General features: G+C 41.2%; 1 pseudogene; it reads right to left on the bottom strand.

Moving 5' to 3' along the window:
* LOC117527690 overlaps positions 1 to 25,646 on the bottom strand; it is a 595,993-nt pseudogene that overhangs the window by 124,347 nt on the left and 446,000 nt on the right.

A 25,646-nucleotide genomic window follows, 5' to 3' on the forward strand; every position in this document is an offset into this window, starting at 1 on the left:
AGGCAAGGGTGGGTTTGAACCGGGAACCTTTGCACTGCAAGCAAGTCCACCTAACCGCTTGGCCACCACCCTTGCAGTTAGGAAAGTAAGAAGGTAAAAAAAAATTCACTAGCATGTATTTTTCTGTTCTGATGTCTTTTTTTCCATTTGTTTTTGTATTTCAGCACTACTCCCTCCTCTTCCACTCTTATTTAATAGAAATAACTGCTTGTGCATATAGCTCCATTTAGTTACTAATGAAGTATACATACTTTATGCCTGGTATCTATTATCTGTAATGGTAATTATGGTATTGTTTATTACACACAATTACTGTGTTCTCCTGCGCAGTGCGATGTGCGCGAGCCTGCCTCGTGAAATATCACTCACTCCTGACCAATTCATCAACCCCGCTGTGCCGAAGCTGTATTTTGGTGCACAGCACTAAACTTCGTGCCGGAGCCCTACAGAGAGATTAATGCTACAGAAACAAACGCGCGCTGACACACAAGGCTCAGGCAGACAGCAGACATGGACGGAGACATGTACGGCTCCACCAGAGGCCTGACAAGTCTGCGGATCCTTGACTGCCTGTGATTGGTTAATAATTGATTGCGGGAGTACATAATTGATGGCCCACTTGTCCTTGAGGCTTATGCACAGAATACAGAGACAGTGGAGGCACGAGGGAGTAAGATTAAAAAAAAAATTTGAAGAAAATAGACAGATGAGGATAAAGAGACCCCCAGGAAAAACAGATTCTGAATCGGAAGTAAACATGAGAGAAGACAGAAGGAGGTAGAGTGCCGATGGACCACATCCACAAGAAAGGACGAGCTGCTAATTAATGACAGTGCTTAATTGAGCTGCTCTCAAAAGAAACATGGGAATTGTCAAGAACAGGGGAAAGGAACGGGTTGGGCTGCGGAGACAGATGGATGGACGCGCAAAAAGACGCGGACCTGTCGCACCGCGGGCTCTTCGGCAGTGAGACGGGTTGTAAAAAGCGTTACCTTGAGAGTCATCTCGCCCACAAAGATGGCAGTAAAGATGTAGTTGGAGATGGTGAGGAAGACTCTTTCCTGCAGCGAGACAGCAAGAAAGAAGGCTGACAGTCAGAAAGAAGAGACAGGCAATTAGTGCTAGTGAAACTTTACTTGCTGAACGTTTGAGGTGATAAGATAAAATTCTTCCTCAGAGGATACGAAAAGCTACCTCGCTGTTGGAGACTAAAAGACACACTTCTTGTGGATTTACCAAGCTGCCTTGTAGAATCTTCGGCCTTTCCAGAGCCACAGTGATACAGTTGGAGAAGATGAAGGCCAACACCACATAGTCGAACAGCTTATGGGCTATTATGGATTGGCACATCTGTCTGAACCTGAGACGGCAGAGAGAAATAATATAGCACATTAGGAGGCACGGCACAAGTAACATCAGTGTAATCTAGCCAAAAATATGAATATGCTCAAGGTTATTCAATGTCAAATTGAAAGAAAACACAACTAATCATGGTTAACAGTAACTATGAACATATATTGCACCATTTAGCCACTATAAACAATCAAAGCTTGAAAAACCTTGATTGTGACCTTCAAGTTCACTCAAGGCCTTGGCCGTGCACTGGGATACTTTAAAAGTTAAAAAATGATGTCCTATCCATGTCTAATCATAACCACAGGCCTATCTGTCACTGTTTTGACATTTATCAAAGTCTGAGTGGATTTCACTGTAACCTTCAAGCTCACTCAAGGCCAAGCAATGCTATATTTAAAAATCCTGCGTATAACTTTCCATATCTAACAGTAGCTATAGACATATCTGCTAATATTCCACCACAATAAAAAAATCAAAGCTTGAGTGACATTGATTGTGACTTTCAAGACAACTCGAGGCCAAATTGCAATGGTATATTTAGAAAGCCCATATGACTTTTTCTCTTTACTTTGATCACTTGCAGTGATCAAAGATCAAAGTGACTCTGATCACTTGCAGTGGCTAAATCTGCAAGTGATTGGAACCTTCAAGGTCACTCAAGATGAAATGTGATTTTGAAAGGTCATATTATACAATCTTCTCCTGTATGAATATTTAGGTTTTAGAAGCTAACTCCTTTAATATTATGTAGTACTATATTTCTTCTATATGTTGTTATATATGTTGTTTATTACCCTTATTGTGTAAATATCACTTATATACTCGTACACTATGTCCAGTTTCTTGAGCCACTTAGGTGGGTAGGGAGAGTTCCCATGGGATAAAAAAGCTTTTCAACCTACCATCCCTGGTTCTCAAGACCAGGCACCTAAGTGGCTCTACTCTACTCTTCTTTTTTTTTATAGATATTTAGATATACCTTAGTATACACTAGTTTAGTTCTACGTTAAATCAAATCAAATCAATTTTATTTATATAGCGCCAAATCACAACAACAGTTGCCCAAGGTGCTTTATATTGTAAGGCAAAAGCCATACAATAATTGCAGAAAAACCCCAACGGTCAAAACGGCCCCCTATGAGCAAGCACTTGGCGACAGTGGGAAGGAAAAACTCCCTTTTAACAGGAAGAAACCTCCAGCAGAACCAGGCTCAGGGAGGGGCAGAATTCTGCTGGGACTGGTTGGGGCTGAGGGGAGAGAATCAGGAAAAAGACATGCTGTGGAAGAGAGCAGAGATCAATCACTAATGATTAAATGCAGAGTGGTGCATACAGAGCAAAAAGAGAAAGAAACACTCAGTGCATCATGGGAACCCCCCAGCTGTCTAAGTCTATAGCAGCATAACTAAGGGATGGTTCAGGGTCACCTGATCCAGCCCTAACTATAAGCTTTAGCAAAAAGGAAAGTTTTAAGCCTAATCTTAAAAGTAGAGAGGGTGTCTGTCTCCCTGATCCGAATTGGGAGCTGGTTCCACAGGAGAGGAGCCTGAAAGCTGAAGGCTCTGCCTCCCATTCTACTCTTAAAAACCCTAGGAACTACAAGTAAGCCTGCAGTCTGAGAGTGAAGCGCTGTACTGGGGTGATATTGTACTAAGACAGGGGTGGCCAAGTTCGGTCCTCGAGAGCCACCTTCCTGACACTCTTAGTTGTCTCCCTGCTCCAACACACCTGAATCCAATGAAAGGCTCATTAAAAGTCTGCTAACGAGTCTTTCATTGGATTCAGGTGTGTTGGAGCAGGGAGACAACTAAGAGTGTCAGGAAGGTGGCTCTCGAGTACCGAACCTGGCCACCCCTGTACTAAGAGGTCCCTAAGATAAGATGGGACCTGATTATTCAAAACCTTATAAGTAAGAAGAAGAATTTTAAATTCTATTCTAGAATTAACAGGAAGCCAATGAAGAGAGGCCAATATGGGTGAGATATGCTCTCTCCTTCTAGTCCCCGTCAGTACTCCAGCTGCAGCATTTTGAATTAACTGAAGGCTTTTTAGGGAACTTTTAGGACAACCTGATAATAATGAATTACAGTAGTCCAGCCTAGAAAAAATAAATGCATGAATTAGTTTTTCAGCATCACTCTGAGACAAGACCTTTCTAATTTTAGAGATATTGCGCAAATGTAAAAAAGCAGTCCTACATATTTGCTTAATATGCGCACTGAAGGACATATCCTGATCAAAAATGACTCCAAGATTTCTCACACTATTACTGGAGGTCAGGGTAATGCCATCCAGAGTAAGGATCTGGTTAGACACCATGTTTCTAAGATTTGTGGGGCCAAGTACAATAACTTCAGTTTTATTTGAATTTAAAAGCAGGAAATTAGAGGTCATCCATATCTTTAAGTCTGTAATACAATCCTGCATTTTAACTAATTGGTGTGTGTCCTCTGGCTTCATGGATAGATAAAGCTGGGTATCATCTGCGTAACAATGAAAATTTAAGCAATGCTTTCTAATAATACTGCCTAAGGGAAGCATGTATAAAGTGAGAATTGGAATATATTATAGAAGACATACCTTACTGAATTTTCATATATGACTTACTGTACATGTTGAACCATGAGTTAATAGTCTCAGACTCATGAGTTACGAGTCACAGAAAGTTTTTCTTGCCCCCTTTGACCCCCGAACCTGAAAATTTCATGAGTTCATCCTTGGATCTGCCTGAACTAATGAATAAAATTTGGTAAAAATTGCTCAAATAAATTTTGGGGTACTTTGTATTAGGATATACAGACACAACAACAAACTTCAGCGTTATGTGTCACTTCCTCTGCCAATTTCAAAAATCACCATCCTGTTACAACATCGTGATGAGTAAATAGCCTCATTCGCTTCCTGATTATATCGCTCTTAATTCCAAACAAATTACATTAAAAACCACTCTCAGAAGCCACACACTCCTGAGTGCAGAGATCTTTAGGGAGAACAAAACAGAGATGAGAGTGAGAGAGAAAAAAAAAACAGCTGGGTCATATAAACATTATGAATTTCAAAATTTACCATGTGACTGTTTGCTGCCAGAAAGCAGTTAAATATCTTCACTGGGATGTTTATTGGAAACAATGAAAGGAAATACAAATGAATTAGTGGAATAAGGGGAAACGCTTGGATTTAATCTAAACAGTGGTGTTATGCACTTATAGACAGTTAAAATATATCACTGTGATCTTTCTCTGCACACTGTTTAACAAAAAAGAAAGAAACAAGCAGCAAATGCAAATGAATTCCCTGTGGCATTTAGTACACCCCATGGGGCTCTTTCATGTCTAACAGCGAGGGTGAGGGCAGAAAATATCCTTTTGTTATCTGCAGTGTTGCAATCGATAGTCTAATGCAGTCTGTTTTTGTGGAAACCTGGCAACCTATGCCTTTTATTGATGAGGTGGAGAAAAGAACCTGGCAACCTACTGCATCTTTGATCTTATTTTGGTGAGTGGTCCAGATACAACAGATACAATTATATCCTCTCACCAGCTGTAAAAGTTTGGCAAATATGGCGCATCTTTGGCTATAAAAAAGTAATATTAAATTCTAAATCACCACCCTGCAAGTGCAGACAGCTGCATAACAAGTGCAAGCTGGAGAGGAAACTGAGGATGCTTACAAAACAATTTTATTGTTAAGGTTTTCCAATTTTGTGACTATATATCTGCAGGTTTTTGCTACAACCAGGAGTTAATTTTGTTCTACTGGCTGTAAGGACAGAAGGGGAGCATGCACTCGATCAGTGTGAGCATACAGCATGTACATCAGTCACATTTTCTTATTCTCGTGATAACTTCAACCTGAAATTACATCAGTCAAATTAATTAAAATACAGTGGCTTGCAAAAGTATTGGGTCCCTTGGTATTTCACACATTTTAATTTGTTCATGCCATTTCAAATACAAAAAGTAAATCAGGCTTCTCAATATAAAAATGTCTAAAATTATCTTCCTTAAAGTCAAACTCAAAGCAAATCTCTGCAATGTGATATAAATTAATTAAAAATATAAAAGCCAAGATGATGGGTTGTATAAGAAATGGGCCCCTTTGGTATAATACCTGTTTGAGATGTTAATATTATTTAAGCCATTTGGTTGGAAGCTTCACATGGTCTCTTGAGCAATATTGGTTGTGGAGATATTCTGGAAATTGTAGTTTTCAGACTATTTATGACAAGCTTTGCCTTGACCATGACCTTGACCAGTCTGCTCCAAAGGTTAATCATATGGAGATATACACCCAAGGACTATTCCGACCAAGTCAAGTCAGGTCTGGGAGCATGCACTAGTCTCCGCTCACACGTTTACAAGTTATTTGGTACACAGGCAAACATACATGAGCAAATTTAATGCACAACTGCTCGAAGAAGTAAGTCCTACATAGGCACCGGTGTACATTGGTGCAGATGCTTATCCATGGATTCCATAGTGTGAAGCTGATGCTGCCCCCTCGGAATGGGCTGCCATTTCATCACAGGTTAATTCTCCAGCCAAGTGTGATACCCTTTCAGATTTGGGTTGACTGGGACAATGCAAGTGAAGTGTCTTGTCCAAGGACACAAACAGGTACCATGACCGGGAAACATACTTTGTCTACATTTTGGTAGCCCAACTCTTTGTCCCACTGAGCTACCTCAGCTGCCGCTGGGGTGCAGGGTAAAAATAAACTTCCTCTTAAAAGCTATTTTTGCACTCCAAAATTATGTTTTACTGTAAAATCCCCAACTCTTCTGGCATGGCCTTGAAAGATGACTGTTTCCAGTGTTGATCACATGTTTGGACCTTCACATTGATTGGTTGAATAGATTCTGTTAGAACTGTCACAGGGTAACATATGTCTCCAACCTTCTGTCATTCATGTGTGAATGTGATGAATAAAGGAGACTCACTTGTTCTCAGGAGAAAACAGGTAGATGGACCAGTCCTCTCTGGTCTCACACCAGTAAGGTTTGTAAGCCTCTATCATCTTCTGGATGCGGAAACACCAGCTCTGGAGCAAAGAACACATTATTTCCAAGCAGTAAATCCAAAAACACTGACAGATGCATACAGGAACTCCAGTTTGGATTCTCTATTTAAATAATTTAGAAACGTGAAGCATTTCTATAACAACAGCACCATCTGTAGAGCTCTCTCCCCTGCTGTCTGAATAGTCCTTTCTAATTAACCTTGTTTCTCTCATACACAGACTTGTTTACAATGAAACATCAGGACTCCCATGGGGCCCAGGTGATTGGGAGTGAATGCTTTATACAAAGTATTTGAAACTCCCACACAAGACAGCATGTGATCATGTGTACAATGTTGTACTATCTATCTGTTGTACAGAAAAGTTAATGAGTTGAATTAAATAAGAATCACAGGACTATACTGCGTTTGTTTATCAATCTTTTTACATTGAGTTTTAGGGAGGATTATCTGCATTGATTAGAAAAACACAGGATGCCAAAGCATATCTAAGTTGTTTTCTGAGATATTAATTTAGAGTAGAGCCTGACCGATATATTGGATGGCCAGTAATATTGGCTGATAGGAGCATTTCACAAACATATGAATATCAGTGCTACTTTTGGCAATATGAAAACTTTTATTACATTCAATAAACAATACAGAACAATGCAGGCTGTAGAAAATGTTGTCATTAGTTAGTCTGTCTCGATGAAGGTGCTCTCTGTTGGTAAGGTTTACAATGCTATCAAGCATGGTTGGGACCCCATCACCCTTTGATCACATTAGCTACAAGAGACAGTGTCAAAGAGAACAGCTGGCATTCATTTTTAATGAGAGTGTGCATTTTATAGCAACACTAGACAAGTGGTTACTATGCCACGAGGTAGGAGGGGGTAAAATAGATGAAAAGTCTTATTTATGTAAATGTTGAGTGATGGCAACAGACAATCTGAGTGAAGGCAGTATGAAAACCATGTGATGTACAATGGCTGGTAGTTGGTTATACTTTTAATTGATAGTAAAGTTCATGTTTAAACTGTAAAACATCAAGCCTCAATAAAATGTCTTTGTCATAAGGGTTTGATAATGACACATAAGGAATAATTGCCAATTTTAATGTGTATATCTGCGGCTATAACAGTATCATAAATTCTTGCCCTCTAAAAATTTATATCGGTAAGGCTCTCATTCAGAATTCATTGTTAGTTTTTAGACAATGCCCTTTTAAACCTGATAAGTTAGTCCAACTCACACCGCCTGAGGAAACTGAATAGGTCAAGAATATTATGACGATATAATTAATACGTCATAGTTGCTTGTTTTCGTTAATTTACTTACACTACACATAATGAATTAATTACAAAATTTCAACTGAACTTCATGAGTTATTATGATACAAACAATACAAATGATACAAACATTTTTAAGGCTGCAAGTGAACTTAGGTTTTTAAGTAGAACCACTTTGAAAAATGTTTATCGTGAAATGAAATGATTCAATCATCATTTATTATCGCTAAACAAATGGGCTGCATATCTATGGCAGTTTTGCATCTGATGCAGATGCCCAGAGTGCACCACTGAGGCACCTACATATTGGATCATGCACAGAGACACACACCATGTGGCCAGTATGATGTAGCTGATACTCTCTGACGATGCAAGTGAAACTTCTCATCTGAGTCTCCCTAAGTCATCATTCCAGTAGAACCCAAGGGTCCTCCAAAGAGACCTAGTACAGTACCAGAGAGATGTAGTTGTTCCCGCTGGGTCACTTTAAATAATTTAAGTCATGAACTGATTTTGATGTTGTTCTCATGAAGTGGTTGGAACATGTGACAATTTGTGGTTTTCAAGGATACTTAGACCTACAGGAGCTACACTCTGTCACTGTTCTGTCAGGTTTCTATTCTACTACAAATTAACCAAGCTTATTTTATGAAACCAAAATCAGTGTTGATGGATGAATCATTTAAATTAGTTAAACTTTAAAAGCTTGAGGTAATTGAGTTTCCTCAAAATGTTTGAGGTGAAGTAACTTCTCAGGCATTACCGTGTTAGTTCTCACAGTAACTCACGTAGTCGGTATCATCATCCAGATCTTCCCTGTCCTTGCTACGTGTGTTGACTTGAGGGAAGACATTGGCCAGTGTCTGGCTTTGGGAGACTGATCCTGCAACCTGTTGTGACTCGTGTCTCAGAGGGAGCTGAAGAAGCTGTGACAGTGGCATTTTCCCGTTGCAGTGGTGTAGCCCCCCCAGGCCACCCAGGCTGTCAAGCCCACTTCCTCCACTTCCACTAATGACTAACCCTCCAGAAAAACTTTTATTCCTGTGGTGGGAGTGAAGCATAACAAGGGGCATGGGGTTGTGCTGAGATGTTGGAGGGTGAGGAGGTCCTGGATTTTGCAGCAAGTGAGGCAGCTCCAGTGACAATGCTCTTCGGTCCCTCCTGGGTACAAATCGGCCTGGAAACAGATGGGGGGGGGCGATGTGGATGGTTGGCAATAGTGGAAGAAGAAAGGAGCGACTCCTCCTCATCAGTGTGGACATGTTGGATGTGGTGGCAAGGGGATGAGGAAGCACGGGGGCCTCTGATACGAAGGCTGCCTCCGACCACACCACCCATACCAGCAAGACTGTAGTCATAGAAAGACTTGGAAGAGGTGGGGGTGAAGGTTTGGCTGGAAGACTGAGATGAAAAGGAACAGCGGTGAATTCTTCGCTGGCTGTTCCAGCTCGAGCGACGAGCCCACAGGGTCTGAGGCCTGGCGGGAAGTGGGCGGCCCCAGTTGTGGTAACCTCGGTGTGGATACTGTGAGAGAGAAAGAGAGTGAGGCATGCTGGGAATTTATGATTCTACAAAGCTGCAAATCTAATGGGCGTTTGGGACAAGTAGGAGCTTGGGATTTTTCTGACATTCCACTTGAAAAACTGCTTCAGAATGTCACTAGAAGTCAGAGTTCTGACTGAAACTGCAGGAAAAAAAATATGTACCTCCAGTTCACAGAGAGTTCTTGTTATGACACCACTTAAAAAGGCAGCACATGCGGAGTCAGTGTGGGTGTAAATAATTTCAGAATATTACTGTTTAGTTTTTGAGAACATTCTACTCCACACAGATTTACCACAGAGTACCATACGGTTTGGACTTCTTAATGACTGATGTAAATGAAGTCCACGATATTCAGTGAATCTGTCGTTTGACTTGTTTAAAGAAAACACAATCAATGTGATGATTTGTATGAACAACACATTTATTTAGATCATCCAGTTACTTATTGGACCACTGAATTTGGAGAGATACAAGAGGACAGCATTTACTGTTATGCTATCGAGTTATCATCCAACGGTATGCTCAGATGGTCCAAAATGAGGCATACCCAGAATAAGAAAAAGTTGCAGTTCCTTGACGGGCTGCTTGAGACTGGCTAAAGAAGGTGCCAAGGAAAACATTCCCATAGAAGCCCACTTTAAAATGTTCAACTTTCAAGCAGAAATATTGGACTACTGCAATGTTCTATTTTCTGGTTTACCGCAGTCTAGCATTAGGGCTCTCCAACTGGTTCAAAATGCTGCAGCCAGACTTTTGACACAAAGCAGAAAGTTCGACCAGATTACACCCATTTTCGCATCCCTTCGCTGGCTTCCTGTCCCAGTAAGATCAGATTTTAAGGTTCTGGTACTAGTCTATAAAATTGTTCACAGACTGGCACCTCCCTACCGAGCTGACCTAATTAAACCTTACGTACTGGCCCAGGCTTTGCGTTCTCAGGGTGCAGGACTACTTTGTGTCCCTAAGGTGAATAAGAAGTCTGCGGGTCACAGAGCTTTCTCTTATCGTGCCCCTGTTCTGTGGAATAATCTCCCTGCGTTAATAAAACAGTCAGATTCTGTGGAGACTTTCAAATCCAGACTTAAGATGTACTTATTTTCCCTTTCGTATGGCTAGCATACTGGTATAGTATAGTTCTACGCTTTTTATTCTTTTAATTCATTTTATTAGGAAACAGAGCGGGCTGCGGCCTCAACTTTACCTAAATTCTGGGTCTTTTAGTGAAGCTTAGGGCTAGTGGCTGGCGGTCACCTTAGTATTTCCTGTTTTTCTTGTTTAATGCTGGGAAATTATACTGTATTTCTTGTCTTTCTGATGCCTGATTCTGTTTTTTTCTCTCTGTTTAAGGTGCAGCTCCATCCAGAGATGGGTGTGGTACTTGTGCTGGAGACCCTCCTGTCCGGTGCACCAACAGCATTTCCTGTATGTTCGTTTTGTGAATTGTTCTGTAATTTATGTCTGTTTCATGGCCCAAGCAGAGGGTCACCTCTTTGAGTCTGGTCTGCTTGGGGTTTCTTCCTCAGACAGAGTTTTTCCTTACCACTACTGCTCTGGGGGTTAGTAAGATTAAAACCTTTCATGTGTGACGTGCTTTGAGGCAACTCTGTTGTGATTTGGCGCTATATAAATTAAAATAAATTGAAATTGAAATAGACATGCTTAAAACCCAGTACAAAAAACAAACAATCAAAAATGGTTTTGGTCTCAATAGCTAGTTTCCCCCTCCATGACAACTGTGTGTGAGATTTGAGGGGGTGGTTGATAATTTCTTAGTTTAACACATTTAAACCATGAATTTATGAATGATTAGGGGTGTGGCTCCTTTCAATGACAGGTTGTGTCATCACTGAGCCAAGCTCATACTCAACGTATCGGCTGATCAGAGGCTTGTTGTTGGGAAAGTGTAGTGACACGGACCCACAACAGGGGGCGTAAATGAACGGACAATAGAAGGAGCTAAATTTGAACACTTTACTGTTGTGAATGCCACAACCAAACACAGCAGATTACAGAATGGATACAAGTCAATCAATAAAGGTGTCGTGTGGGCAGCCTCGGCGATAGGAGACGTCCATCTGGAGACGAACCGGAACCACACGATTTCCACCGCCACCGAACCCGAGGGATACTGGAGCCGCCAAGTCCCGAAGTCCCCAGGTGGCCACCGTCTCAGCGTGTCGGATCTGGTACTGCTGGCGGAAAACAAAGACAGTCAAGTGTGGGTGTGTGTACACCCAGTAACAATAATGGTGGGAATTCCACCTCCACCTCTCACTCAATATTCTGCAGAGTACCGCAGTGATTCCTCAGGGGAAAAGAGTGCCGTCCAGCACTCACTCAGCTTCCACAGACAGAGGGACCGGTACTCCTGCAAACACTCACAATATACAGATTATATTGTAAAACACAAACGGCTGAGTCTATTACCTCTCACTGAAGTTGATATCTCGGCGATGTGGTGGAGGTGTCTTCCTGCTTTTATTCCAGGTGTGATGTAGATGATCGGTGACAGCTGTCATGGTTGATGGGTGACAGCTGTCACCTCGGCTGTTCCTGGAGGCGGCAGCGCCCTCTCCTGCCTGAAGCCCGCACTTCAGGCAGGGCGCCCTCTGGTGGTGGGCCAGCAGTACCTCCTCTTCTGGCGGCCCACACAACACTTGTTGTGCAGCTTATTGTTTAAAGGATCATATAACATGTCTGTGTTCCAGTATTTCCTCTGAGTGAAATACTGTGTGAATTAATTTTTGATGCTAATGGCGTTAGTCTTTTTAGCAGCTATCAGTAGCTTGATGGCATTAGGTCCCATTCATCCATGATGGCTGAGGAGATAAGTAGGTCAAAATTTTTCATGTCCATACCAAAGCAAACCTCTAGGAGATCCATTACCTAGTGCCCAAGCATTATTTAATTAACAATGGAACTGAGGTTAGCCACTTAGCTTAGCTTGTTCGGTAACTGTTAAAATAGGGGTGTGTTCAAGCTTCTTTCATCCTGCTCAGGTCATGCAGGCTTTTGCCCATGCTCCACGTCTTTGTCTATTTGTGGTTTGGTCATGAGGTAGGCAGAGTAAATGTATGGTGACACCAAGAGTAGCAATCTTTGGGGTTCAAAATGGCTCTTATGGGTCTGTATAGAAAATCAATGGGTGTTGTCATGTAGGAATTGTCCAGTCAGTCTATTGGAATCATGTTAACACAATGGAGGTGATGGTCTTAGTTACCTCGCTGTTGATTCTCTCATGTTTAGATCCTTGTTAATATTTTAGCATATAAAGATGAATGTGTGTTCTCCTCACTGTAGCCCTGTGCTCCAGGTTGGCCCTGCCCAGAGAGATGATGCTGTTTTTCCGAGAGCTGAGGCTAAAGTTCATTCTGTCTCCTGGAAACAGACCAACGGGCAGTTGGGACAAATCCAGATGTCCATTAGGGGTTAGCGTACAGATCTTTGGGTCTGCAAAAGTGGAAATGAGTGAAGAAAATGTAAGAAAAAAAGGGTGAGAGGAAGAATGTGATGACAAAGAGATGCAAGAAGAAAAAATAATAATAATAATAACAATAATAAAAACTACTGGACAGCCTGTTCCTAGTATTGAAGCTGAGAACACAACTGCCATAAAATGCTTATTGCCAACTCAGAGAAGCAGAGGAAGGTTTAATTTACACTAAATGCAATTACAGAATCCAGAGAGGAGCTCATAATGTGTGAGAGAAGCAAAGCTGCCAAAGATTTGTCCAGTCACAAAATATGTTTTGGTTAAATAGGTCTCAAGAAACAACAATGCTCCAAACAGTCAGTCTTTTTTATTTTAATGCACACCATCTTTGAAAAAGACCCATGCGGGCTTTGGAGACAATGATCAGATGTCCTCTGAGGCCTCCCTAATGTGGCACTCTACTTTCATGGTAGTGTTTATTTTGGTGGTTCTATAGCGACTTCACTCTTTACACCAACAGGGACAAGAGCGGATGACAAAATGGTATCAGGCGTGCAATATCCATTTTAGAGTCAGGCTGGTAAACAATGAAATCTGTCAGAACGCCTGAGTAATTACGTGAGTGAATAGTTGAAGTACTAAGTCAAAGGTGTGCACAAATAACAGCACGCATGACCGATCGTACTTTAGGGAGAAACAGTATGTGTTATGTCATGTCAAAAAAGAGATTCCAGCAAAGTTCCTCGAGGCGTTTAATACCTGAAAGATGAAGTGAATCTTTCTGTTTATCGCTGTCATCAAAATTGCAGGAAGATCTGTCATCATCCGAGTAGGACCGGTTAGCGTCGCCCTTTATCCGGGGCAGCAGGACAGCGACAGGCACCGATGAAAGAGGAGAACACAGGAAAAGATTAAACAAATGAAGCAAGAAAAGTATATGATGAGGTACCAAGGAGGAGAACGTAAGTCAGTCAGAGAGATGCAGAGAATGGGAGGCTGATTTAAAATTGAAAAATATAATGCAATGCTAAATTGTCCTCAGCCATATGAGCATAAAAATAGGAAACAGAATGTGACCTTTTAAAATAGGTCAAGGTTAGCCCTCTTTGAACTTGTCCAAAGTCTGTGTTCCAAGAATGTTCACGGTGAATTTGAAGACTCTGACAGGAATGGGAATGGATTTATACCTTATGAGCATAAAAATAGGAAACAGAATGTGACCTTTTGACCTCTTCAAATAGGTAAAGGTTAGCCATCTTTGAACTTGTCCAAAGTCTGTCTTCCAAGAATGTTCCCTGTGAATTTGAAGACTCTGGAATGAATGGGAATGGATTTATACCTTATGAGCATAAAAAATTGATGTTTTGACCTCTTAAAATAGGTCAAGGTTAGCCATCTTTCAACTTGTCCAAGGTCTGTGTCCCAAGAATGCTCCCTGTGAATTTGAAGACCCTGGCAGTAATAGAACTCAAGTGGACTTATGCGGAGCACAGACGGACGGACGGCCTTCGCAATACCCGATGGCCAAATTTTGGCCTCAGGTAATGAACCAAGAACCATCAAAGCATGTGCTCAGTACACATGACCAGCATACAATACCTCAGGGCCCATTCACAATATGATGTGAAGTGGCCTACGCTGGCTGACGTAGTAGATTCTCAAAACTCTGTGAAATGCTGGTGAATGGTCACTCCATGGATCCAAATTTCCTGCCCAGTGCAGGCCAAAGTAGCTCAGGGGAGGGTGACATTGAACTGGTGGAGCTCTACATTTGGCGACGGTCCAGTGACTTACTATAAACCGTAGTTCAACTTTCACCTTTGGAAGGCGGGCACTTTGGTAGCGCACTCTGTGCAGAGCAGTAGCGTAGCCGGGCAGGGCTGATCAACGTTTGAGATGTTACGCCACGCAGCCTATATAAACTTGACGTAACTACGATTTCATCACTTGCAACTGGTTCGTCGTCCTGACAGATTCTACATATTCCTTCGCTTTTCTTCACATTTCTACACGTCTTCATGCTCAAGGGATCCAGAGGAGGTGCTGCTTCCAGTCAAGCCTCCGACGTTGGCAGCGGAGGCCCGCGGAGGTGAACAGAGCAGTAATGACGCACTCGTAGAGATGATGTACTGGCAGTGGAGCTCAACTCTTGCCGATGTTTTAGAGTGAATGCCAAAGATTTTAAGCATGTTGAAAATATTTCTGGGACCACTACAAACATCATTGCTGCCTGACTTTTTGTTGAGTGCACATTATAGTGTTTTATCTGAGGGTCCATTCACACTCTGACAAATAGCCATGGATTTGCCAATGGAGAGTGAAAAGTTGATTACAGTCTACCTGTACCAAGGTGCACCAGACTCCACAGGAGCTAAGTTGACATTAAACAACTTTTCACTCTCTGTTGGCAAATAAATACAATGTACACTCAACAAAAATCTTCAAGTCCATCTTGAAGGGCACTTTTGTGTTCATTCCCATTTTAATTAAATCAGGTCAAGTCTGAGAGCATGCACTGGTGCTGCATTTCACTGCATCCAAGACACCATGGATCCTGGATGGCAGCCATCCAGGTCACAAGAGATTTCAATGTGACCATTAGCACCGACACGGCTGCCTACTAGGCCTGCATTGGTCTTCATGGATCTGGAAATGGCTCAGTGTTCCTTAACTTTGCAAATAGTCAGGAACTGCAAGTTTCTGGAGCCTGGTTTCATCAGTCACATGTACATGGCTGGCCATAATATTCTGATAGCATTTTTAATCAATTAAAGTAAAAGATGCATTCAAAAGGCTTATTTCTCACAAATTGTATTTGCAAATATGGTAAAATCCGTATTAGTTAGCGCTTCATCATTGGCAGTATAATCCATCCATTTGACAAGTATGGCATATCAAGATATGGATTAAACGCCATGATTATTGCACAGGTCTGGACTGGTCATAATAAAAGCGCATTCTAAAATGTTCACTTTTATCCCAAACCTGATCAGACCCAACCATGAATGCCGTAATCAAAATTTCTTTGATTTGCAGAGTCGGTGGATACTTTCTGAGTAGTAATACTTGAGAGGCTGAGTGTTATGTGTCGACGCGGGTTGAGGAGCGGACCTGCGTCTGACTGAACCCAGCGCTAAAATAACCAGAAAGCGGTTCAAATAACAAAACAATTTATTTTCCCCCTTTTGTGCAATACTCGGTGTACAAACATAAAACGCGTCTGTCTGGCGGAGTGAAGGACGGCGCGCTCTCCAGCGCCCAAAGGGATCGAAGCCCGGTGCCTCTGGACCCACGTTCACCGCCAAACACCCCCCAGGTGGACACGACAACCGACTCTGTGAAGGATAGAAAAGGTGAGGTAAGTCAGCAGCTACAACTAATATCCTTCAAAGGCACACACTATCAGCAACACATTCAGGTCTGAATTTAAGCTTTATGTAAGTGAGCAGCTTCTCACAACAGGTGGAGGATCATCTGTCCGCACGCCACGGCCGTGAGAAGCAAGCTGCACAACTCTCATCAATATTCACATATACTGCGTAACAAAATACCAAATTACTGTTAACACTTGTTCAGACAATCAAATCACCTCTGATGTGTGCTGACAGCATGTGTCCCTCACCCGTCCTCAGCGTCTCACAAACGAACATCACAAGGTCGAGTTCCCGGCAATTCTGCTTGAATCACACATGGCTTAAATGCAGAACGCCATCTCATTATCTGCTTCAGCTGAAAGTCTTTAAGGTTGCACGTGAGCATCATCCACAGGTGCTGCGTATCACGTTGATGAGGGTGAAGGACTCTTCTGCCAGCACCTTCTCCACAGACAATAAATCAGTTTGCATACCACCTGGAGAGCAAAGAAAAGAAAAGAACACCAAAATGTCCAGCCAAACCCCCCCAACACACAACACTGAGGGAGAGGTCAAGTGTCTGGGTTTGTGATTGACTTTATCTAAGACATGGCGAGGCAGGTAAATTCTGAACACTTTTTGTACCTTCTGGTGGTGGTTACTCTTATATATAAATAAAAAAATATTTTATTTAACAAGGTTAGTCCCACTGAGATGATACCTTTTTTTGCAAAGGAGACCTAGACAATTATAAAGTTTCCAGTTCACCTAACCTGCATGTCTTTAGATGTGGGATGAAGCCACAGCACCCGGAGGAAAGCCACACAAACACAGGGAGAACATGCAAACTCCACACAGAAAGGCCAAAAGTTGGAATCGAACCGAACCCATGAATGTCTTGCTGTGAGGCAACAGTGCTAACCACTAAACTAGTAGCTATATCTGCAAAACTACATATATACTGTATTTGCAGCAGTTATGCCATTTTTTATGCATAAAGACATCCTCCTTATAAATTAATGTTTTGTTTTTGGATACATTATGGGTAAAACTAAGTGGCAAGTGAAGTCAGTTTTTTTTCCTATCAAAAGTAAATTTTGTGGATGTCAGTGTCTTTGTATTTATTTTTCAGAGCAGAGGAAAGGTGGCCTAAAAAATTGTTACTAGTTAGAAGACTACCCCGTCCAACTGATGAGTATGTGTTATGTCTTCTCCAGACTATCAGCTATTTGATAACATGACTCATGTGTGTCACATGCACCCGGGGCACAGTGAATCAGTCTAGAAAGTGATTTACTAAGCCAGAGTATCAAGTGGATGACAAATATTACTTGTTGAAGCTTATACATTTATTTTTCCATGAATTATTTCTATAATTTGTGTATATAAACAACTGTTTTCACGTTTGAACAGAAATGATGACAGTTGTATTTATAATAGTTTCTAAAGGACGTATATCACTTTATAAGACACTCACACATTACATAGCTGGTTTGCTGGATTATAGTTTGTATATGCATCAGCATATATTTAATAATGTTGAAGAAATCTTTAGAATCATGTGTTTTTTCATTATATTCTAAGTTGATTCACTGTGCCCCGTGAATTAGTGTCCGGGGCACACTGGATCATAAATTTAAAAATCAATTTTAAACACCTGTAAATTACACTTGGGGAGACATAAATAACACAGCCTTATAAACAATAACTTGCTGTATTAAATCAACAACAGAATGACCTAAACCTATGCATAATGTGTTTATGCTGCCACAAATCAACATTTCTGATCAACTGTTCCCTGGTTTCCCCTACATATAATTGCAATTATATGTGTTTACTATGAAACAACTATCATGGCAAAAATCCTACAAGGGTATAAAAAAAACTAAAGGCCTGGAACAAAAAACTGAAAGCAAGATATAAACTTCACCAAGAAAACTAATGTTACATAACTTGAGCAGTGTGTCTCAGCTGGTGCGGCTGATGCTGATTAAATGTGGGTGGCTCCAGCGTCGACAATATGTCACCATTATACTATGTGGCAACTTAAAGCCGTCTCTGTTAAAATAGAGGCAAAAAAGCAGACACCTCTGCTGTATTTAATTTTTTTTTTGTCCCAAGGACTGCAGACCATTTCTGCATAACAGGTAATTTAGGCAAATGTTGAGCCCCTCGAGGCCACCGAAAATGCACAATTACTGCACCCAATAAAACTATGTTGGGCTATTTCTCCAGAATCAATATCAGTCTCTAGTTTGAAGTCAAAAAGTTGTGACGTTTGAAGCTCAGCCCTTAGTTACTATTGGACAAACTGTGAAAATAAAAACAAAAGATACGGTCTTTCTTTAACAATGCCACATTTTTAAAATTGTGTATTAGCTCAGTGGCCATGGTGGATTAGTGGTTAGCACTGCTTCCTCATAGCAAGTATGTCCCGGCTTCACTTCAATCTCATCCTTTCTTTGCAGAGTTTGCATGTTTGCAGTGGTTCCCTCCAGTTACTCCAGCATGCTCCCAGCTCCAAAGACATGCAGAATATAGGATTTTGAAGTTGACTGCAGGTGTATGAGATGTGTTTATCGGCCGATATGGGTTTGGCCCTGCAATAGACTGGCAGCCTGTCCGGCCTATACTCTGCCTTTTGCCCATTAACCACTGGAATAGCTCCTCCCACAACACTGAACAGGACCAAGTGGGTTCAAAAGATGAATGACTGAGCTTAAAGGGACAAGTAGCTGGACTACTAATATCTGGGTTTGATTCCTAGTCAAGCTAGCTGTCTGTGTCCTTGGACAGGACAGCTCATCTGCATTATCCCAGTCCACCGAGCCTATAAATGGGTACAAAATTTGGGGAAGTAGTCTGAGTCGGACACAAACGAACATTTTTTCCAAAGAATAGAATCTGGGGATAAGTACAGCCACCAAAGAACCTCAGGGCCTATTCTGGACTTCTTTAAAATTGTACAAGATAATGCTTCACCTATCTAGGACTGGACAATGTCAGGTTGTGGCAACCAAAAGTAGGACATTATTGATGATTTTGTACATTTATTATTGCTTTTACCTGAGCCCAAAATATGGCCATCGGGTACTGTGAAGGCTTTGCGTCTGTCCTTCCATCCATCTGTCTGTGCTCAAGTCCAGTCCTACGTATTACTGCGAGGGTTTTCAAATTCACAGGGAACATTCTTGGCACACAGACACTGGACATGTTCAAAGATGGACAAGCTTGACCTATTACTATTACCAGTCCTATTACTGCCAGGGTCTTCAAATTCATAGGGAACATTCTTGGGACACAGACCTTGGACATGTTCAAAGATGGCTAACCTTGACCTATTTTGAGAGGTCAAAAGGTCACATTCTGTTTCCTATTGTTATGCTCATATAGCCAACAGCATAAGTCCAGTCCTATTACTGCCAGGGTCTTCAAATTCATAGGGAACATTCTTGGGACTCAGACACTGGACATGTTTAAAGATGGCTAACCTCAACCTATTTTAAGAGGTCAAAAGGTCACATTCTGTTTCCTATTGTTATGCTCATACGGTCAAGGGTATTTTAGCATATTTTAGCATATATCATTTTGAAATGATTTTACAAAGCAAGTTGGAATTCTTACCTCAGCTTGAAATCCCTCCACCAGGATGGCAACCAGTAAATTGAAGAGCACATAGTTTCCAAAAGTCATGAGAGCTACAAAGTAGAGGGCAGCACAGGGCGAGGTGGAGGCCATGCCATTGTAGAGCACCATGTTCCAGTCCTCCTGAGTCAGAATCTATGGTGAATATACACAGAGCAGAGCATCAACACACAAGCACACACAAAAATAACAATAAAAAAGCACAAATATGGATATGCTTGATAACACACATACAGAAACTATCAGCTAGGCCAGGGGTGGGCAATCATGTGCCATGAAGGGCTGAAGCACTGCAGGTTTTCCTTGCTACCAATCACCTCAGCAGGTGATTTCATTTATGTTCAGGTGTTTCAGCAGGTGATTTCATTGACAACCAGGTGTTTATGTCCAAGGGAGAAGCTCATCAGCAACCCACCTGCTGAGGTGATTGGTTGCAAGGAAAACATGCAGTGTCTCGGCCCTCGTTGCCCACCCCTGAGCTAGGCTTTGAAACAGACAAGGTCATTCTAACCTATGTGTTACTTTGAAGCCACACATATACCTAGAGAGGCAGAGAGAGAAGGAAGAAGTGTCTGTTTTGGTTACATTTATCAAACATCTTCCTGCATGGCATTGTGGAGGTACTTGAGTTTCAGAACATACCAACTATGAAACAATCAGAAAATCATGCATTATTTCACTGATTCATTAGATTTCTCTGTAGAAACCACATCTGTCTCAATAGCAGCCCCACCTGCCACTAATCCATAATCAATCCAACACCTACTAATGGTCCATCAGGTTGCAGATACAATTACACTCAACAAAAATATAAACGCAACACTTTTGGTTTTGCTCCCATTTTGTATGAGATGAACTCAAAGATCTAAAACTTTTTCCACATATACAATATCACCATTTCTCTCAAATATTGTTCACAAACCAGTCTAAATCTGTGATAGTGAGCACTTCTCCTTTGCTGAGATAATCCATCCCACCTCACAGGTGTGCCATATCAAGATGCTGATTAGACACCATGATTAGTGCACAGGTGTGCCTTAGACTGCCCACAATAAAAGGCCACTCTGAAAGGTGCAGTTTTATCACACAGCACAATGCCACAGATGTCGCAAGATTTGAGGGAGCGTGCAGTTGGCATGCTGACAGCAGGAATGTCAACCAGAGCTGTTGCTCGTGTATTGAATGTTCATTTCTCTACCATAAGCTGTCTCCAAAGGCGTTTCAGAGAATTTGGCAGTACATCCAACCAGCCTCACAACCGCAGACCATGTGTAACCACACCAGCCCAGGACCTCCACATCCAGCATGTTCACCTCCAAGATCGTCTGAGACCAGCCACTCGGACAGCTGCTGAAACAATCGGTTTGCATAACCAAAGAATTTCTGCACAAAATGTCAGAAACCGTCTCAGGGAAGCTCATCTGCATGCTCGTCGTCCTCATCGGGGTCTCGACCTGACTCCAGTTCGTCGTTGTAACCGATTTGAGTGGGCAAATGCTCACATTCGCTGCCGTTTGGCACGTTGGAGAGGTGTTCTCTTCACGGATGATGCGAAGGAGATGTGTTGCACTGCATGAGGCAAATGGTGGTCACACCGGATACTGATTGGTATCCCCCCCAATAAAACAAAACTGCACCTTTCAGAGTGGCCTTTTATTGTGGGCAGTCTAAGGCACACCTGTGCACTAATCATGGTGTCTAATCAGCATCTTGATATGGCACACCTGTGAGGTGGGATGGATTATCTCAGCAAAGGAGAAGTGCTCACTATCACAGATTTAGACTGGTTTGTGCACAGTATTTGAGGGAAATGGTGATATTGTGTATGTGGAAAAAGTTTTAGATCGTTGAGTTAATCTCATACAAAATGGGAGCAAAACCAAAAGTGTTGCGTTTATATTTTTGTTGAGTATATTTTGAAATTACAATGACAAAGTAAAGTTTGGTTTTTGGATTGAGCTTGTGCATCAAATATAACTGTCAGTCTGTGTCTCAAACTATCTTATCGTTCCAGCAGCAACAACTATTATGATGATGATAATGGCACTTTATTTACAAAATGATTAACATCATTTTCAAGCTCAAAGTCATAAACAAGGTAAAACAGTTACTATTAAGTGTACACATAAATGCATATATTTGCATACAGTACATACATAAATACAAATAAACATAAAAGCAGAAAATAACACAAAACAATAAAACTAATGATAAACAGCAGAAAATAACAATTTTAAGATTCAAAGATTCAAGTGAAGTGGACTTGCTAATATCAACAAGTAATATGTTTCCCAAAGTAGGTGCATGGTCGGCAAAGGCTCTAAAACCAGTTGGCAGCTAGCCTGTATCCTATGACTGCAGGGCACAAGAAGGCACATAAGGTTTAACAAATTCAGCAGGGTAGGCTGGTGCATGACCATTTATGTCCTTACGGCAACTCTTACAGTCACAGGAAGCCAGTCCATCCATCCATGTACATACCGAGGCTTTTCAAAAGCCTAGGAACAAGCTTGGAACTTTGAAAACATTGAGTTGAAAATCTTCTATGACATAATGCTTCAAAAGTGTGATAATAGTGCTTTGCCACATGCCATTATAGTTTAACCAATGAACAGCTCCTTATCTGAACTCCAACTACAACTTCATAATAGTATTTTATCATTAAGTCATATTTAATGTCATGGATTAATGTGTTACCACGCTCACTACAACAAACAATAACCTAAACAGTAAAACTATTTGTACCTGAAAAACAGTGACGATGGCCCACAGCAATGAGTCAAAATTCTTCCTGTCAGGTACAGTGTCTCCTGCTTCTGTCTTCAGACTGAACTTACAACCAAAGATGTGCATCCCCAGGATGCTGCAACACAAGAAGGAGGGGTTTCCGCTTCAATCAATTCATCCAGATGTACATTTGAGCATAATATTTATTACAGATATGCTTTTCCCAGTGGATTCTGATTTTGTCTGTGTCATCTACATTTGGAGAGTGTCGACATCATGTATAGAGTCAGGAAACCATTACAGTTATCAGATTTCCTATATTAATTATTAATATGCACAAATATATGCACTCTATCACACATACAATCATTGAATGTATTGGAAAGCCTCTTGCTTTATATTTCACTCTCTTGTTTTCCCTTCCTTCTCTTCTCTCTCTTTCTGCACATGTCCCTTTGCTGCAAGAAAGTCAAAACCTTTTTTATTTCCATTCTCCATCACCGGTTTCTTTAGAACTGTTTTTGGGAGATTTAAGTTAAAATCTTGACTGAGTGCTGAGGAAAGCTTCCTCTGGCTGTCCTCGCTGAAAGCTCTGACACCATCTGTCTTGGTACATTTGTATTTGATTGTAGTGTACATGGGTAAAGACCCTGGTTGGCAGGTATGCGTGCACACACATATATACACAGTGCATGTGTTTCTTTCTTTTGAAGACACCATATTCACTCATTCCCCAGAGAATCACTAAAAGTGAGACCTCACAATCTAATGATGTAAACGTCTGTTCTGTTAAATTAGTGAAGTTAGACACATAAATATACCCGGGGTAGTATGTTACTAGGGAAGCTATGTATCATATGCAATCAGGTCCATAAGTGTTTGAACAGTGAAATAATTTTTGTATTGTTGCCTCTTTACATGACCACAATGGAGATGGAATGAAACAATCAAGATGCACCTGTCGTGTAGACTTTCAGTTTTAATCCAAGGGGGTTAAAATAAATATTGCAAAAGCCATTTAGGAAATACAGCCATTTTTATAGACAATCCATCCATTTTCAGAACCCATATCTACATAGACATTTTCAAATGACTAAATATGTCTCCAATTTCATATAACTTAGTGATCTTTTGAGAAATGGCTAGTCCAAACAGATTCATACGTACAGTACCATACTGCTTGTAACGATTGATATAAATTAAACCCAAGACATATTCACCGACTTGGAAGTGTTCATGTATCCACACCCCTACTTGTCTAAAGGTCCCTTCACACCAGAGGTCTCAAAACGGTTCCAGAAAGGGCCGAGAGGGTGCAGGCTTTCTGTGCAACCACCCACTCCAGCAGGTGATTTCACTGATTAACTGATTTCACCTGCTCAAAGTGATGTTAATCAGTGAAATCACCTGCTTCAGTGGGTGGTTGCACAGAAAGCTTGCACCCTCTCGGCCCTTTGTGGAACTGGTTTGAGACCTTGGCTTCACACATACAACCCCTGGCAAAAATTATGGAATCACCGGCCTTGGAGGATGTTCATTCAGTTGTTTAATTTTGTAGGAAAAAAGCAGATCACAGACATGACATAAAACTAAAGTCATTTCAAATGGCAACTTTCTGGCTTTAAGAAACACTATAAGCAATCAAGAAAAAAAATTGTGGCAGTCAGTAACAGTTACTTTTTTAGACCAAGCAGAGGAAAAAAATATGGACTCACTCAATTCTGAGGAATAAATTATGGAATCACCCTGTAAATTTTCATCCCCAAAACTAACACCTGCATCAAATCACATCTGCTTGTTAGTCTGCATCTAAAAAGGAGTGATCACACCTTGGAGAGCTGTTGCACCAAGTGGACTGACATGAATCATGGCTCCAACACGAGAGATGTCAATTGAAACAAAGGAGAGGATTATCAAACTCTTAAAAGAGGGTAAATCATCACACAATGTTGTAAAAGATGTTGGTTGTTCACAGTCAGCTGTGTCTAAACTCTGGACCAAATACAAACAACATGGGAAGGTTGTTAAAGGCAAACATATTGGTAGACCAAGGAAGACATCAAAGCGTCAAGACAGAAAACTTAAAGCAATATGTCTCAAAAATCGAAAAATGTACAACAAAACAAATGAGGAACGAATGGGAGGAAACTGGAGTCAACGTCTGTGACCGAACTGTAAGAATCCGCCTAAAGGAAATGGGATTTACATACAGAAAAGCTAAATGAAACCCATCAACACCTAAACAGAAAAAAAAAAAAACAACGTTACAATGGGCTAAGGAAAAGCAATCGTGGACTGTGGATGACTGGATGAAAGTCATATTCAGTGATGAATCTCAAATCTGCATTGGGCAAGGTGATGATACTGGAAGTTTTGTTTGGTGCCATTCCAATGAGATTTATAAAGATGACTGCCTGAAGAGAACACGTAAATTTCTACAGTCATTGATGATATGGGGCTGCATCTGCATGTCAGGTAAAGGCACTGTGGAGATGGCTGTCATTACATCATCACTAAATGCACAAGTTTACGTTGATATTTTGGACACTTTTCTTATCCCATCAATTGAAAGGATGTTTGGGGTGATGAAATCATTTTTCAAGATGATAATGCATCTTGCCATAGAGCAAAAACTGTGAAAACATTCCTTGCAAAAAGACACATAGGGTCAATGTCATAGCCTGCAAATAGTCTGGATCTTAATCCAATTGAAAATCTTTGGTGGAAGTTGAAGAAAATGGTCCATGACAAGGCTCCAACCTGCAAAGCTGATCTGGCAACAACAATCAGAGAAAGTTGGAGCCAGATTGATGAAGAGTACTGTTTGTCACTCATTAAGTCCATGCCTCAGAGACTGCAAGCTGTTATAAAAGCCAGAGGTGGTGCAACAAAATACTAGTGATGTGTTGGAGCGTTCTTTTGTTTTTCATGATTCCATAATTTTTTCCTCAGAATTGAGTGATTCCATATTTTTTTCCCTGTGCTTGGTCTAAAAAAGTAACTGTTACTGACTGCCACAATTTTTCTTATAGTGTTTCTTAAAGCCAGAAAGTTGCCATTTGAAATGACTTTAGTTTTGTGTCATGTCTGTGATCTGCTTTTTTTCTACAAAATTAAACAACTGAATGAACATCCTCCGAGGCCGGTGATTCCATAATTTTTGCCAGGGGTTGTAGAAACAGCACGAAACAGTTTGAATTAGTGTGCCCGATCCCGGTGCGAGGGTTTGTGCACGCGACAATGTCTTTCGAGCAGGAACACAGTGCGAGGTGCACCACATCACGCCATTGATGCGGAA

This window comes from Thalassophryne amazonica, chromosome 16 (genome assembly GCF_902500255.1).
Source record: "Thalassophryne amazonica chromosome 16, fThaAma1.1, whole genome shotgun sequence".
Lineage (NCBI taxonomy): Eukaryota > Metazoa > Chordata > Actinopteri > Batrachoidiformes > Batrachoididae > Thalassophryne > Thalassophryne amazonica.